This window comes from Symphodus melops (assembly GCF_947650265.1).
Source record: "Symphodus melops genome assembly, chromosome: 17".
Classification (NCBI taxonomy): Eukaryota; Metazoa; Chordata; class Actinopteri; order Labriformes; family Labridae; genus Symphodus; species Symphodus melops.
Window position 1 is genome coordinate 9,261,710 of NC_136707.1, and position 16,765 is coordinate 9,278,474.

At 38.9% G+C, this 16,765-nt stretch overlaps 1 protein-coding gene across 2 annotated transcripts in view; it reads right to left on the reverse strand.

Moving 5' to 3' along the window:
• Positions 1 to 16,765, reverse strand: part of elfn1a (extracellular leucine-rich repeat and fibronectin type III domain containing 1a) — a 68,841-nt gene that overhangs the window by 21,469 nt on the left and 30,607 nt on the right. The window contains exon 2 of one of the 2 annotated variants that reach the window (XM_079365508.1): positions 169 to 260. The gene's annotated coding sequence lies outside the window, so the exon portion shown is untranslated. Of the gene's footprint in view, positions 1 to 158; positions 261 to 16,765 lie in introns of both variants that reach the window. The other variant, XM_079365507.1, reaches the window with a different exon arrangement.

Here is a 16,765-nt window from a genome sequence, read left to right on the forward strand (position 1 = left end):
GAGTGATATGCAAACTGTGCAACACGTCCTTTGAATAACATGTCTTTGGCACTGTCCCTGTCATGAGTATTGACCAGAAGCTTAGCGATGGATTCTGTGTGATCCTCTTAGGAGGCGTTTGCTCATGCAGAGCTGCAACAAGCAAGTGTACCAAATACCTGCGCTTACGTCTGTAATCTAGGCTGAAGTCCTTGCAGCGAGGGACCATCCCTGGTGTCCTTCTGCAAGGCAGATGTTCACAGATTCCTCTTTTGTTTACTCTGCAGGGAGAAAAAAAAACAGCAGAGATACTTATTAATATTTCAGTTTGAGAGTTTTGTTTGAAAACAACTGAGTGCAAGAGGATGGATTTAGCATGTCAAGCACTACAACAAGCACTTAACATTTTCACACATACACATATGAAGTCAACATGTGAAATCACTGTTATGACACCTGAATGTTCAGCGTATAAGCTTCTTTGGCGTTGCAGTCTCCTAAATAAATTTAGCAAGTATGAATCCTTTGTTTTCCTTTGTTTTCATTTGAAGATTCTGAACCACCTCATTAACCTTATCGAGCAAGCATGAGCTAATGAAATCCTCTGTTTCAGTTTCAGCTCTTGCCAAAGTTAGTTCTACTAATTAATCAAACATCAGGTCCCCCTATCATCTTAATGACTCTCGGTAAAAGTGAGGCAATATATGCTGCTCTCACCGCTCAGGGAGGCCACATGGGCCCATCATGCATTTTTATTGGAATTTAGAATAAAGGGAAGAGAAGCTTTGTATTGCAGGGGATGTTTTGTATTCGCGACAATATGTGGATGAATCATGATTTCCTCATCCTTTGTGCACTGCCCGTGCTTGCTTTACGCTTCTGTTTACACACAGATTCTACAGCAAGGCTGCCTTTTTTTTCTGCCTACATACATATTAATATCTGCATAGCTCTAGATAACGGCACAATCAAAATTCATATTACTCCTCCTTCTCCAATGAAACAATTCAGCTTTCTCATCCCTTGTGATTCAGAGTGTATGACATGCTGTATCAGATATGAAGCTCGGGCAAAATTCAATCGGCAACAATCAGTAATGGAAATCTGCGAAATGGCTAGATTTCCCGTAAATGAGAGGACAATAGATAATGCGATTCAATTAGCTCCTAAGGCCGCTATTTGCATTCCAATGAAAGGGGTGATAGTTTAAGGGGCCTCAGGCAGCTGCCTTTCAGCAAAAAGGCCATGACGACACAAAAAAGCAGCGGAACCCAAAGAAAAGGGGACTTTAGGAGTCTTCAGCAGTATTCTTTTAATTACTCATCATAATGACTCCATTTAGCTGTTCAATGACCCGTTTTATGGCATTGAACAGGCATGGGAAGCTCTCTGTCCTTGGCAGGGTCAGTCCTGCAGCTGCCCCGGCCCTGCCATGCTCCAACCAAGAGGACATTTTTTTTTTCTTCTTCTTCTTCTTCTTCTTCCCACCCACTGGGCTTTCACAGAAAGGTTTCCCAAGAGGTTCTTCCCTCGAAACACAAATGAAGCATGGACTCACCATCAATTCATAAGGGAACTCAAGTCAAAGAAGGGTTCATTATATGGAGGACGCAATTATTCTTAATGAGTGCTGCCGTGCATTAGACAAAGACTGGTTTTCTATGTTGGCGCCCACCATAAAGAGGGCACAAAGGGGCGTTTTCTTTGGTATTTGCACAGCCACACTTATATAAATGATCATTGTAAAAATAACTGTCTTGCAAAAATGTAGAATAAGAATGAAACCCCCCCCCCCCCCTTTTTTTTTTTTTTTTTGCCTCAATGAAGGACGCAAAGCTCTTTTCACAAACAAAGCAGCTGATTTCTTGTAAAAACTCAGACACTTTTCCTGATCCTAACTTTGTAGAAATACTCACTGAATTCACACTTTTTAGAAAATGGGTGACTTTTTCTATATGGAGGGATTCAGCATCTTTTCTTCAGTCCTAACTCCTCAAGCAGTAGTGTTGTTTTATCATGAGATGTGATGTACTTGAGGATGGGTTATGGTTGCATTCTTGAAGCAAAAGGTGCAGAAGGGGGCGGAGTGAGGTCGGTGGGAAGACCCCATATGGTCTTGAGGAGCTGGAATGTCTGGCAAACTTCCAGGATGCTGACCCAGAGCACTGAAAGGTTGCACGTTGGCTCCAAGCTGATGTGCAGAGGAGCAAGCATGGATATGACGACCAAAATAGCTCGCTGTGCTCAACAGCTTGACACAAAATGAAACTGACTGCTATTCATTCACCTTTTTTTTTATCATTTTTATATACCGTGCATAAAAGACATTTGGGGTAATTTATTTTGATTTATGCTATTACTACATTAAGTGGATGCTAAAAAAAAAACAATTTGTAACATATTCAGAAGGGATTATAGATTTGCTATTCAAGACAAGTTGTGTTCAATCTATTTGAATAAAGCAAGCAGTTCAAATATTCAGGGAAGACTTGACCCCAAGTCAAATTTATGTGTGCCCTCCTCATCTTTGTGCATGAACAGACAAACTGTCTATCTTGTTGTGCCCATTCATTAATTGGAGAGATTAGTGTGCTTAAGTGGTTTGCAAAGGCAAGGCCTCCAATAGAGATAAAGACAGGGGAAAGGGAAAGTTAATATTTAATTAAAGTTTTGAGAAATCAACAGGGAGCTGATTTTCAGTTCATTCAATTTGACACACATCCTTTTTCTGCAGTATCAGAGCAGCAAAGGACACCCCAACATGTCTGCTGTGGTGATTCTGGAATCCTAGATCAAAATCAATTAGTGGCCCCTCCAACCCGCGTTCTTCACCATCATGTCTGCCCGTGTCCCAATGCTGACTCCACAGCAATAATACACGCAACACTTTGCAGGGCAATGAGAGTAAGAGATGTCAGATTGGGCCACCTATAGGTAGGTTTCCTTCTGTCATTGCAAAATGTGCACGTCTTGGGCCACTGCTTTGGTTTGTGAGCCCTCAGGGGCCCCTTACTGGTCGTGGGCTCTAAGCAGATGCCTGCCACGCCTGTTGAGAAACAGCATGTGCATTTACTGAATGTTTACTTAACTTGCTTGGTTGATACATTTGGCAATTTGATTCTTACTAACAGCAGAACACATATTGCACATCACTGTTTAAAGCATGATTGTTTACCTGAAATATGTATTCAAGTTAATTAATTGATGACAACTCCTTGAGCCATATGCTGATTGATTTTCTTTTACTAAGTCATACGTGGCTATGATTGTTTTGCTCTCCTCCAAGCCCTGGTTATGCTAAATAGATCATCTTGTGAAAACCTGCACATTTGAAGATTTTGTTGAAAGGGAAGCTGCCACAGACTCGTACATTTCTTCAGAGGCTGGTGAAGAAAAAGTTCAGTACACATTTTCTTTGAAAGCTGTTTAAATTGAACAGCCTCTGCAGCCTATGCAAAATTCTCACATCCTATAAAGATGTCAGCTCTCCCTCTACACTAGCAAAACTCATCTCAAGTGTTGTACTTCTGCGTGAACCTGGTGGGCATCAGGTGCTACCAACAACCATCACTAATTTAGAGAGAGTCCTTTACAACGTGTTGACCGTGACACCAGATGCGTTATTACTGCAGACAACAGTCCAACTTCACTATATAGATCCATTAAACACTATAAATAACACTTTTTTTTTCTAAATGAATAACAAAACCAACTGATTCTGATTGGTAATTTGGCTGAATTGTGTGTTTTTGACATTAATGTAGGACACCATCTGATCATGCAGTCTGTCTCCTTTCAGGATTTTTGAAATGATAGGCTCTCTGTCAATGACTCTGATTCTGCTCAAAGTTTCTGTATTTCAAAGGACGTTTTCCTTTCTAACTATTGCTAAGTGCTGGCTCCTGCATGTACAAATAAAGTAGATTTGTTGATACTAAAACAAATGTCAAGAGCAAACAAAGACTACTACTTTCCTAAGTTTAAATAGTAGTCTCCATTCAGTAGCAGAATGCCATTGTAAACCAGGTCTGAAATGTACACATGATTTGCTCCTTGCCTGGTACGCTTCTGTCGGTGTAACTTATAATAACTCAGAGATTCTTGGATGTTTTTCTTGGATGACACAGTTTAGGTGTTGAATATATTAAAATTGAATATGTACCTCACTGATCCCAAGCTGCCAATCAAAGAAGACATCTCTTAAAAAAGCACAAATAAAAAATTGTGGCAGCTGGAGTGGAGGAGTGTGTATGAAAATTTAGCAAATCTTTGAAGCATGCTGCACTAGCAACAGTCTGCACACGAGCAGCAGACTGGCTAAAAGTGTCACTGCTCTTAATGGGTCCACTCTCATGTGATAGTGTGTGATAAGAGGGTTGTTGTAAAATTTTAACTCTGCTGCTTTAAATCTGCATTTGTCTTTTAAAAATGACCAACAGTACTGAAAGAAATCACTACCTGAAGCTATATTATGATGCAGCTATGCACTATCCCGGAGGGTAAAGTTATTAGATTTACATATTTTCTAATCTTCAAGATGTGAAGTTCTTGATTTAACGTCTGAGTGATTCAGTCTCAGTCAAGCCTGGAGGTAAAGAACGAGGAGCGCAAAACAGCCGGTTTCCCCCTCTGGAGAATAAAAGAAGATGTGCTGCCTGTTGAACCCTCAAACAACAAGCCTGTAGCTACAGTAGGCAACACACACACTGGAACACACATGCCTACTGCCATTTAAACACTTCCCCATGTGCATGTATATGCGCACAGTAAACTTTGAAATTGCCTTTCTAAAAATAGACGTGGTAATACGTACAGTACCGTCAACCATGGCAAATGCTATCTACAGGAAAAAGCACATTCGACACAGAATGGGTTTCCTGATAGCTTTACGGAAGGCAAGATACTGGCGTTGCTATTCCTTCGCTCATTCAATATTAAAGTGGCACTGCTTGCTTTCTAGAGCACACATAATGATGTTGTAACGACTCGACATGAGAAATAGAACATGGATGCTTGTTTCGACTGTATTAAATGATTGTGTGTGGAAGGTTTCTGGGCTAGAGAAACACTGAAAGACCAAAAGTCACAAGACATTTTTGACCTACTGTGATTCGCTTCTAAATTTTAATGCATGTCATGCAAAAAGACTTTTAGTCATGTGTGTTGAGTTTAAAATTCTCAAACATCCTTACTGTACATGCAACATCATCTACATTTAACTGAAGATGAAGAATTCGGAGCGCCGCTAGCCTCGCGTTTATGTCAAGACACCCGTGTACAGAGATTATAGTCCTCATCGCAGCGGCAAAGAATTCCCATCAAACACATGTCAGTGTTTCAGCCTTGTGATAAGATGTCACAAAAGTTAATGCAAGTTTGTTTTTTTTCTTTTAAATGAAGCGGCCATTAGGACCCCTGACTATTTTGAGCTGTACACAATAAAACCATAGCTGCTAAATGTATCTTTTTTATTAGAAAAGTTTAATATGAAAATTTGACTTGCTAATCCTTCACACATTAATACCACGTGAAATATTACTTTAACTTGCACTATTCTGCCATACTACTCAGTCTGCAATATTAGTTTCCATTATTACTGTAAGATTTAAGTGAATTGAAGTCATATATTTGAGTTTCAGTTAAAATAAGTTAACATTCACAAAGTGAACTATTTACATATTTAAGTTTACAAAGTGAATATTGATATATTTACACATTTAACTATTTCAGTGCCGCCTGGTCACTGTGATCGAAATTATATTGAATCTACTGTCGTCTTAACGTTTGCCTTGTTAATATTCATATTATCGTATTAGCCTCTGATTGGCTTATGGAGGGACATGTGATGGGTAACAGGGGAGTGGTGTTGTTGTTGTTGTGTAGCAAACTCAAGGTGGTTGACAGTTATCCGTCGTAAGTAGAGTGATCCATCCACACATCAGAACCTCACATTATATTACTATACACCAATAAGATCTGGTTTTACATTCATAATATATTAACTATCATTTTGGGAGTGGGGGGTCTTGTTTTTTGATATTGGCAAAATATTTTCACTGCACTTATATCCAAAAGGCTTAAGCACATACAGTATAGACATAACAGCACAGCAAGTTCTGTCTCTTTGTCCTTGTAAACTCAACAGTCCTCTTCTATACTCTTATTCAATCGCTCTGACCTTAATTCATTTTCTAAACATTCCTAAAGAGTGACTAATATTTCAGAAATCACATCCTCATTTTTAGCTGTGAAGAGCAGTTTGTGCAGGTATAATGGTCCTCCAATCAGGTTCACAGCGATAACAAGTAGACCCTGACCTCCAGGGTAACACAAAAATAAAATATAAGTAATATAATTTATGCTCTCATGATCACTTCTGTTACAGCACACTGAAATCAATAGAAATGTACATTTGTTGTTTTTATCATAACTTTCAATGTATTGTACAGTAAAACACCTCCGTCAAGTCTTTTAATATATATTATTAGACGAGCTACGTGTTACGCAAGTGTGGAACCTCCTTTGTTGTTTGTACAGTACATGTAAAAGCTGTGCACTTAACCTTTCAACATTTCATTTCAGAGGTGCTTTCATAATCTTTTGTTCGAGTCTTTTCCTCGCTTTCTGAACACACACCGAGGGGCACAGAAGCAGGGAAGCTATTAAACAGCACAAACTCCGGGGCTGTTATGTTTAGTCTGGGGAATCATTCATTAAATGTCTCATCTTTGCTTTAAAACTTTCTTCGTCTCCGCTTCCAGGCCAGCTGTGAATAGACGATGAATGGTTACAGAATCCGTGCCCAAGAGTGGCCTTACACACAAGCAGGTGACAAAGACATTAATGTACTCCCAGGTCTGTTTCTGCTCACCACGATTATTCATCAGGAACATCTTGTGAAGCACCATAATGACTTTTTATTCTCGCTCGCAGTCACATCTCTTGAGTGACACAGGCAGTAATTTGTTATTATCTGGAATAAGTAGGGTAGAATGATAAGGACGACAAGTATAACAGGGGCTCTACTTGGTTTTACGCTACCGCTTTATTGCTTTTCGCAGATTTCTTCAAGGCAGGACTAGCTAGAGAGGGCTTTGTGTCGTGGTATTCTGGGATACTCTGGGTAGACCAGTGAGGAGCATGTGCACTCTGGAGAACAGACTAATGCACATGGGCTCTTTTCAGCAAGAGAAAGGATTCATGCCACATTGTGCACTTTCAGCACAGAGATGCATCAAGCCCATGTAAAGCACCTCCTGTATTTATTTTTAGTAATACTAGTGTTATGTACGCCTGCCGTGTTAAATACAGAAACTGCAAACCCTTTCTAACCAAATAATTTGTCTTCGGGTTTGAAGTTAAATCTTTTCAAACCCAAAGTGTGCTTTTTAAACTTTCACCAGCCACTTCATGTCAAAAACATTCTGTTATTTTCAAAAGTGAAATCAATCCTGTCAAGGCATACGATGCAAAGAAGCAATGATTCTGCAGTCACGCTCCTGTCAAGCAGTTTTTTTGTTTTTTTTTCCCAAATCGTGATCATATCAGGACCCATCTGCAGAACGTCTCCAGAGCAGCTGCAGTCATTTAGTGGAGGCACATCTGAGCAAAATATTACCAACAGCTCTAGCATCCATTTAAAATCCCTCCTGTCATCAGTGCCATCTTTAGACATAACATTTCACACTGGGATTCAGAGGCTTGCAATAGAAGTCCACGAACATTCAACGGTTCGTACTGTACGAGTGTTTTCGAAATCAGCATGATCAGAGAATCAACATTTCACACAGAATTATAAAAAAAAAACTATAAGACCAGTTTTTATAGTTTGCACTCTTCGCTCATAAGGATTTATCCTTTGCATCAGACAATGTATAACACAAGGTAACTTCGCAGGGACTGAAAAGCTACTGTTAAGTTGTGTGTATAGCTCTAAAGCAGGCTTCACTGTGTAAAGGACATACGGTATAAGCCTGCTATAAAGAGGAGTTTGCAGTTTAATTGATGGGATCAGAGGAGACTTAGAGGACTGTGAGATGTAAAAGCCTGGAATTGCTACATCCCTGGTGAGCACCTTAAGGCCCTTGAGTCGATTGCAGAGGTTGTCACCATGACTGAGTGCTGCAAAATCCTTGCATTAAAGTTTATTATGGTGCCTAGAGCACTTCAGATTGAAATTCTCGTGGTGTAAAACTAAGTTCCTAAATGTACAGGTGGATGATGTATATTTGGAACATGATCTAACATGAAAAATGACAAGTTATCTCCTCCTGTTCAGCTCGCAAAGCTCAGTGTGCACAAGGGGGAGAGGGCGTGCGGGGTCCCAGAGGCCAAACAGTACATATGCTGACATGGAAACCTACTAGCAAAAAAAAACCCAAAGGAAGGCACATCAGCAGAGTGCCCTCACGCTGAGGGTGTATTCAAGCAAATACAGGGGTTTGTCCCAAGTTCAACCCTTCAACTGAGTGTGCAGGAGATAAACACTGCACACTGTGCATCCATTATTTAGCAAAGTGGTCAAACCTTCCGTTTACTCTGTCTTGTCTGTTCATATATGAAACACTGACGAATGTTAAGAATCAATTCATTTCATTCAAATCAATTCAAATACTTTTAATTTAATTCTACTTTTAATATGGAACAATTCAGACCTCATTAGCTCTTTTTGCATTGATGTAAGAAGTGAACACCTCCTGAAAAAAATCTCTCCTGACCACAGTGAGCCTCACTTTCCAGGTGAGAGCACTTTACTCTCTCGTATTCCCTTCGCAGTCGGCCCACTCAATAAATCTAAGCTCAACGCTTCGCCTTACCTCTGCAGTCGCTAGCACGCCAATGTCAGTGTCTGTGAGGATAAATTGTAATGACTCGGCTGAAAGAGGTCTGCTTTTGCTTTCTATTTTAAGAACTCTAATACCAACATGTAAAAAGTCAAATTTAACTCACAAAAAGTTTCACAAGTGGACATTATGACTGCAAATTCCTTCAAAACTGGAGATGACCAATGTAATTGACTCCCACAAATGAATTGAATAATTAAAAAGGGAAAATGAACAGCAGACATCATCTATAATACAAAGAGTTGAAAGTAACTCTAGATACTCACATGTACAGGTTGTGGATTAGAAACCTCTTCAGATAACTGGTTTAACATTTCATGGTTTGATTTACAGTGTGATGGAGTTTGAGCGTTGCAAAGTGTTTTATGCACTCTTTTTTTCCATACTTATACTGCTTATGAATTAACAGATGTGACATTGATTAAGATAATTCTATCAAACATAAATGCATTGAGGTTGGCACCATAACGAGAGCAACCTGTGCAGCGCTCTTTTTCTGCTTTCTCCATCAGCACTTATAGAATGGATAGGGTAACAAGCACAGTGTCTGCACTGAGGGCATTATTCAGTGTCCTCATATTGATGGCTCTTGCCAGAGTTGATTCATTAAAGGGTTTGAGTGGAGCCGGTAATGCACTCTGGGGTCTGATGAAGCTACAGTGAAGCCAAGCAGTCAGTTCAAGTCTATGCACTGTGCATTCTGCAGTGCAGTGAGGAACATTGACAGAATCGGGCAGTGAATGGTAGCTTTAAAAAAGTCCTTTGCAGACTAATACTGTATGCTGCATCTTAATAGAAATGTTGGGTAATGTCAAATCATGCTTGTATTTATTTTTAGCACAAACAGAGAATTCTTTGCAAAGTGTAGAGTAACAAAACACAAATATTCTCACAGTAAATTACCACAGTACTTGAGTTATCCAAGGTTTAAAGATATTAAAATCTGAGCATCAGCCAACTCATTGGATAGAGTAATTCTGTCGGTTATTCAAGTTGAATTTATTTGACTGCATAGACTGTTTTGTAAGTGCTTATTACAGCACATTATGTTTATACACTGTTTTTTTGGAACAGTCATGGAGTGTCTATTAATATTTAATTCCTTTTTTTGCCCAGCCAAACTTGTCAAATATGGGCATGAAATGAAATCTTTCCAAGCCCAAGGTAAAACCACAACGACATGCATTTTAGTTGAGTAATTCAAAGACTGAGTATTGGCTCAATGTGAATACTAAATTATTAACAACACAAACACACCCCTACACTGCAATTTATGATATGGAAAAAAAAAACAGCAATCAGCTCCTTTGTTTTGCTGACGATGCCCTAATTTATTTTTGTACAAAAGAATTTCAAATTGCGTTAAAATGCAACTTTTATATGGCTCAGCAGTTATTGTAGTTTCTCAGTTAAAGCTTTTTGTGTTTTGTCATTCTGGAAATATGTTATTAAATCATTTACGAATATTTTTAATATGAAGAAGTATTCACAGGAATGCATGCAGTACATTCAACGATGATGATTTGTCTTTTGAGCTGCATATTAAGCAGTTTATAAAAAATCTGCAGTTGAGTTGTTTTTTATTTTGAAACAAGGCCTCATTTAATCTTTCAGGACTCAGTATAACTCGCTACTTTCTTTAGCAACACAGAGGCTTACACAAGCATCCTTTTTTCTGGGTCAGAACTTTTTGACACTTTTAAAACTTTCCAAAAGTTTTTTTTTCCAAGATCCTGTTCTGAATTCTATTTTTTTGCAATGGCATTGTATAATTCCCCTTGTTATATTACGTTCAAATTAATTAGTAAAGTCCTAACTTGGATGAGCCTTGACAGCCCAAAAACGATGCTTGAAATTCAAACAAGTCTGCTCAATCCCAATGAGTAAACATTCTGTTACTGTGTGACTGTCCTTGGTATGCAGCAATCACAGGTAATTACTATGACATGAAAAGAAGGATTAGATGCTCATCCCTGTGATGGATTACCCATCGTAAGTAACATGAACACAACAAAAGCAAATTCCCCTGGGGGCTCATGGAAAGTTGATTAAAACTAATGAATTCAAAGAGGGCAGAACTAAAACATACAATTTCTACCTCAAGATCCAAAGTTGTAGACGTGTTGTTTCAGACGTCCTCCTCTTACAAAAAGTGGTAACTATAATATAGAGTGTGTCACATGTTCCATATTCAATTTCTTTAATAATTTAATATTTCTTAAGTCAATGCACTGAGGTGGTATGAGATAAAAAGGGCAATAAATCAAGCAACATGTCACGTTGTTTGAAGTGAAAAAGCTAGATATCTGTTATAAGAATGTCAATGCACAGAAATTAAACTGATTCACCTGTAAAATAAGCAACATACAGGCAATACATTGCATTACGTTTTCTCACAACCATATAGATGGTTAAAAAAACGAGCAATGTCAGAGCAATAACTATCCTTTGAAAATAATATTGTGAAAGATATCTATAATTAATCACCTACTCACCGTCCTGGGTTATATGAGGCCATCAAGCACATTAAGGCTAATGTCTCATTTCTAATGCTAAGGCAAGACAGCAGACCCAGTTCCCCTTGTTTTTGTCTCCTTCTCATCTCTTCCAGATCTTGTTTTCCTTCTTCAAGGATTCTCTATCGGATACAGCTTGAGTGTTTGTGAGAACCAGGGAACAGGAGAATAATACTTTGTGGCATACCTTGACCTTGGACACCGTACAAAGTTCTGTCAGAACTGCTCATATTTGGATGGTGGATTTCTTAGTACAGTTTTTTTCAGCATCATAGGTGGCCTTGCAGTAGCAGACAACCTTGTTAAAGAGACCTGCGTGTGTCAAACTTCTGAATAAACTATTTTGGAAATCAACCCAGTGACATCCACCAGGGTGTCAGGCTTTTTGTTTACCTGCATTCTAATCTGCTCTCCTGATATCAACACCTTTTTTGAGTGATAATCGGTCAAGTTCACATGCAGTGATAAAAATACAACCTGTCATGTAGTATCATTGAGCAGCTTGCACTCTAGAATGCTTTAATGCAGTGGGATTTGCCAAAACCCACAAGGTGCATCAAGGGAAGAGGTTAACTGCTGTAGCTGGGCTGATGTGTGTGAGACATCATGGACTCTGATTTCTTTTTTTAGTTAAACATGAGTTTTCCTCTCATTTAATCAAATGAAGCATCTGTGTACAGCAGTTAATCAATCAAGTTTTGTTGCTTTCTTTGTGGCTTAAGCAGCACCCCTGCTTTACAGTCTGGTTTGTTGTAAAATTTTCTTATTTCTAGGCTGCTAGCTGTTAGCACTTTTGTTGTCCAGGAAAAAGACATTTATATTCAGGAACAAAATAAATGCTGTCGTCCTAACATTCTGAGGTAGAAGTTTGAGCTAATCATTGAACTCCAACTTATAATTTCTGTCTCCACTATTCATTTACAAATTCATTATCTAACATTATGTTAAAGTCCAGTGTTTAACTAGCGAAAATAGTTACACTAATCCTACATATTTTTTCCTGTGGTTTTCTAAAAAATTTATGTCCCTCAATATTTCAAATAAGTGTAAAGGAACAAACAACTCCTTTCACCCTCGAGCACATAACCCATAAATTGGTTAGCACTTGAGTCCCATTCCTGACCAGAAGCCATTCTTTATTAAGAAATTGGGGTGGTGCCTGGGGGAACCAATCATATTCCAGGAGTTGCCCATGCCACCCTAGGCCACCCTCTTCAAACACCCTTTATGTCTGTTTGCTCTCTTGCGTGAGATGTTTTAAATTCCTCTTCCACTACACCTATTGGTTGACTATCAAGTGGAATTTATAATTTTTTTAAATTATTTCATATACTTTATTAATGCCCTAGGGGGAAATTGCGGTTCACACTCTAATTTTTAGAGACATGCTTCTCACACTCACAAGCCTGAATCACACACATTCACAAGCAGGAGCTGGGGACATACATTAATGGAGTGATGTACGGCAGCTGACCCTAATAGAAAAACCCCATGAGCTGGTGGGGGTTTGGTGCCTTGCTCAAGGGCACCAACTTCCATATTCCGTGTCAGAATTTGAACCGGCAACCCTCCGATTCCCAAGCCAAGTCCCTATGGACTGAGCTACTGCCGCCCCAAAAATCCATCTTTCTCAGTCATCTTTTTCCACGTTGTACTTACTCATTGATTCTACAATCGAGCACCTGGCTTTTTGGTACATTTTCTAACATCTGTTTTTGCTGGCTGTGTTCTCGGCTTTTCTGTTTTTGCTTTATGCCTGAAAAGTCCTCTGGGCTGGTCAACTACAAAACATTTGCTGCCAAATCTTGTCTTCTCCTGTTGATTATCTGCTGGGTGCTTTCCTTTATTTGCTCATTGTTTCTGTTTGTTTGGGTTTTTTTTTTTTACTTTTTTAAAAGCTTTTGCAGTTTCTTTTATGTTGATTTTCTATTACTTGTCATTCCACTGACTGTATAACTTTATTGAAGGTACAGTTCATATAAGTGAGACAAAAGCATTATGTGGAGTTTAGTGCAACATCATTGACTGTAATCCTCACTATAACTCTTGTTTGCTCTGTTTATAAGGATAAGACCCTGTCTAATACACAGTGTAAAGGTTTAAAGTGATAAAGTATCCTGCTGGTGGTGCTTAAGCCTCCTGCAAACAGTGCAGTCAGCTAGATAAAATAATAAAGTCATAAACAATGATAGAGTAACCTATCTTAATACAGAGAAGCACAAGCATTGACCTAAAGTCTTACATCACAGTGCTAAAAACTGCAGGATCACTACTACTCTCTCATTTGCTTTTCAGATGAAGATATGAGTAGGAAGGTCGCTGACCAGAGAGGATAACTCGATGCTATAACTAAAGAAACTACAATGTAATTATTCATGGTTGTAGAGTTTAAAGGATATGAGTTCGTCTGTGCTCTGTGTCCAACTTTTCTCTTGCATAACACATATTGATCTTCAGCAGGTTATATGATGCACTGTGGTTAATGAAGTTTACAGGTTTCAACACGAGGTGCAGGGTTACATTGAATTTGAACAATTCCAAATCTAACGACAAAAAAATCTGTGGGATCATGTGTTACTATTACATTGTAAATAACTAGAGCACATGCCATTTAAAAACTGCAAAAACCTTCCATAACGGAATAGACAAAATATGTTCGGAGTAACGTAACCAATGGCTTCTCAAGCTTCATAATGGCACCTTTGCTGCTGGAGACACCTCTGACAGGATTAATGCTTTTGGAACAACCACTAACCTTCTTACAATGTAAACCTTTCCAAGACTGCATGAATAGCACTGACACTTTATATTACTCCACGGTCGCATTAGTAAAGTGTGATAACAAATTAAACATTCTTGTGAACAGCCCATTAGTAAACCTTATCTTTTCACAGCTTCCTCCAGCCACCAGCGAGCGCACAAAAGCCCACTGGCTTCTATCTGTCTCACTCCAACCCTTCCCTATCCACTTCACTTCTTTATCACTGACCTTTTTCACATGCTATACTTTGAGTTTATATGGTACCGTGAGGAAATATAATATACTAACAAAGTGACGTGTACTGTAGATGGATTATTTAGGATGTTCTTATCTCTTCTTGTTTGTGTTGCTTTCATTTCCTGGACAGTAATGTGTATTTTATGCCCGTGGGCTTTCTAATTCTGTGACCTACTCACGCCTTATTAGTGTTCTTTCAGCGTCACCGCCCTTGAAAGTCTGTTCTCCTTTCCCTGAAGTCAGGCTGGAGGAAGAATAGGGCTGGAAGGTATTGGAATCATCTGTCCTCACAAGAGCTCTCTTCTCTGGCCATATTCAGACACAGAAAACCAAATTTTACTTCAAACAAAGTTGGAATAATTGTTACTGGCATTACATATGGTAGCTGTCCATTTCATACTAATTTTCCAACCGTTTCTACAGTGAGGCCAAACTTTAACCTCTACTATTGACAAATGAAGCTGATGCAGAGGTGAAAAATTCGACAATACGTCAAGTGTCTGCTAGAGGCTGGATGCAGAAGCTTTAGAAGTCAAATCAACACCCATTTAAAAAAGCCAGTTTGAACAGCAGAAATCATATTTATGAGTATTATATATATTATGATGTCATTTGGTATATAGCCTGGTTAAAAAAAAAAAAAAATGCTCTGATTAGCTCATGTCTCTATTGGCACACTGAAAGGTGTTAACTCACCTGTTTTGATGTTATGAAGGATAATGGTTTTTCACCATAAGGGGTATAGCTGATTTGAATGACAGGCGAGTGTGGTGTTACAGTATGAAAAGCGGCTTAAAACCAGCCTCAGCTCCAGCTCTCAGCCTGTCGTTAGGTTGACTGACAGTTATGGTGAGAGTGTTCAGCGTGGCGACTGCCTTCAATGGAACTCCTAAGCCCCCTGCATTAACAGATAGGTGACGTCACTTTTATGTACACAGTTGGACAATGAGACAGAGCCTGGCACAGCTTTGTCTGGATGTGGCTCTGACCTGCTTGGCTTGTATTTATGAGTGTTTTAAAAATGGTGTTTTTCCAGGTCAAAGTTGAACAGTCCAGTCGTATTTTCAGTCTACTCTCGCCAAACATTTTTCAAACCAGTGCACTTTAAAGGTGGAATCTAAAAGGTATTTGTCTTTGCTCTTGGGAAATCCAAATGTTTCCCCTTGCCCGCGCTGCATTATTTATGAAACCTGAAAGTCAAGGCAGAGATTGTGCTCACCTAAGTGTGATTTGTAGCACATTTCTCATGCCTTCTTGCCATATGTCATTCTACCTGGCTGCATACCAGCCATCTAAAAGCTTGTGTGCTTACATCACAGTTCTACTTTGAAGAAAGATGTTGGGCAAAATGTTCCTTTTCCCAGGTCTCCATTTCGCAATCAGAGCTGTTAGTGTTTCAGTGGTTGGATGAGAGTCTTATGACGACACATGCAGGATCACTGAAGCAATAAAAACATGATGTAATGGACTTCCTCTCCTCGCTTTGGGGGTTGTAAAGAATACACTCTTCAATTTATAGTACGATACAGTACAACCTCAGTTTTAGCAATGTTCCATGAGAGAGTAATCATAAAATAGGTGGACTTTAAACGTCTTAGAAACCTTACTACAAGTTATCATACCCTTGAGTAAGATATTGCATTGATTACAAGTCGAGGGTTTTGGTTTAAAATGTAAATACAAACAAATTCTGAATGAAAAAAAAAAATAGGATGAGAGGAGAAGACCCACTAAGAGATTATTTGGTTTTAACTCCATGTTTTTAACTCTGAAAAATGGTATGTATTCTCTTTAATCATAACACTAATTAGACCGATCAAAGGTAACAGTATACCTGTTATCCATCATCATGCAACAATTAGATGCAGTCATGAGATTGTTTCCATCAGCACTTAACGTGTTCTGTCTGTATGTCTTTGAAAATGAAAAGGCTAATGTCAAAAGTGAAATGCATAAACATTCCATCGTGGTCTTAGAAGTACTGTAGTTATGTAAGTGGGATTATTATTTTGACAAACATTGACTCATCTGTCCAACATCTCCAGCAGGTGAAGCCAGGTGCAATTGGTGATATTTAAAAGCTTTTAAAAGGTACTTGACTCACCAAAATATGTGAAAAACTAAAAGCAGAGGTGGATAATATCTTCTAGAAACTAAGATCCAAAACCCATGACTTGGCCTGTTCTCTGAATTCTCTTCAGTTCAGTCAGCCCATCAATTTCCTAACAAAGGGAGCATGCTCTGGGTTCCTCTGAGTGGCTGTTTTTGGCAGATTTAATGCAGACTTTGCTCTTAACATAGACAGGTAGCATCTGTCCCTGCTGACCTCAAAGGGTTAAACTATGCATGTTGCATTGGGCCAACTTCAGGGTTAATTACGCTGATGTGTCAGTGTGGAGGGCACAGTAATTGCACTCCTATAAGAGAAG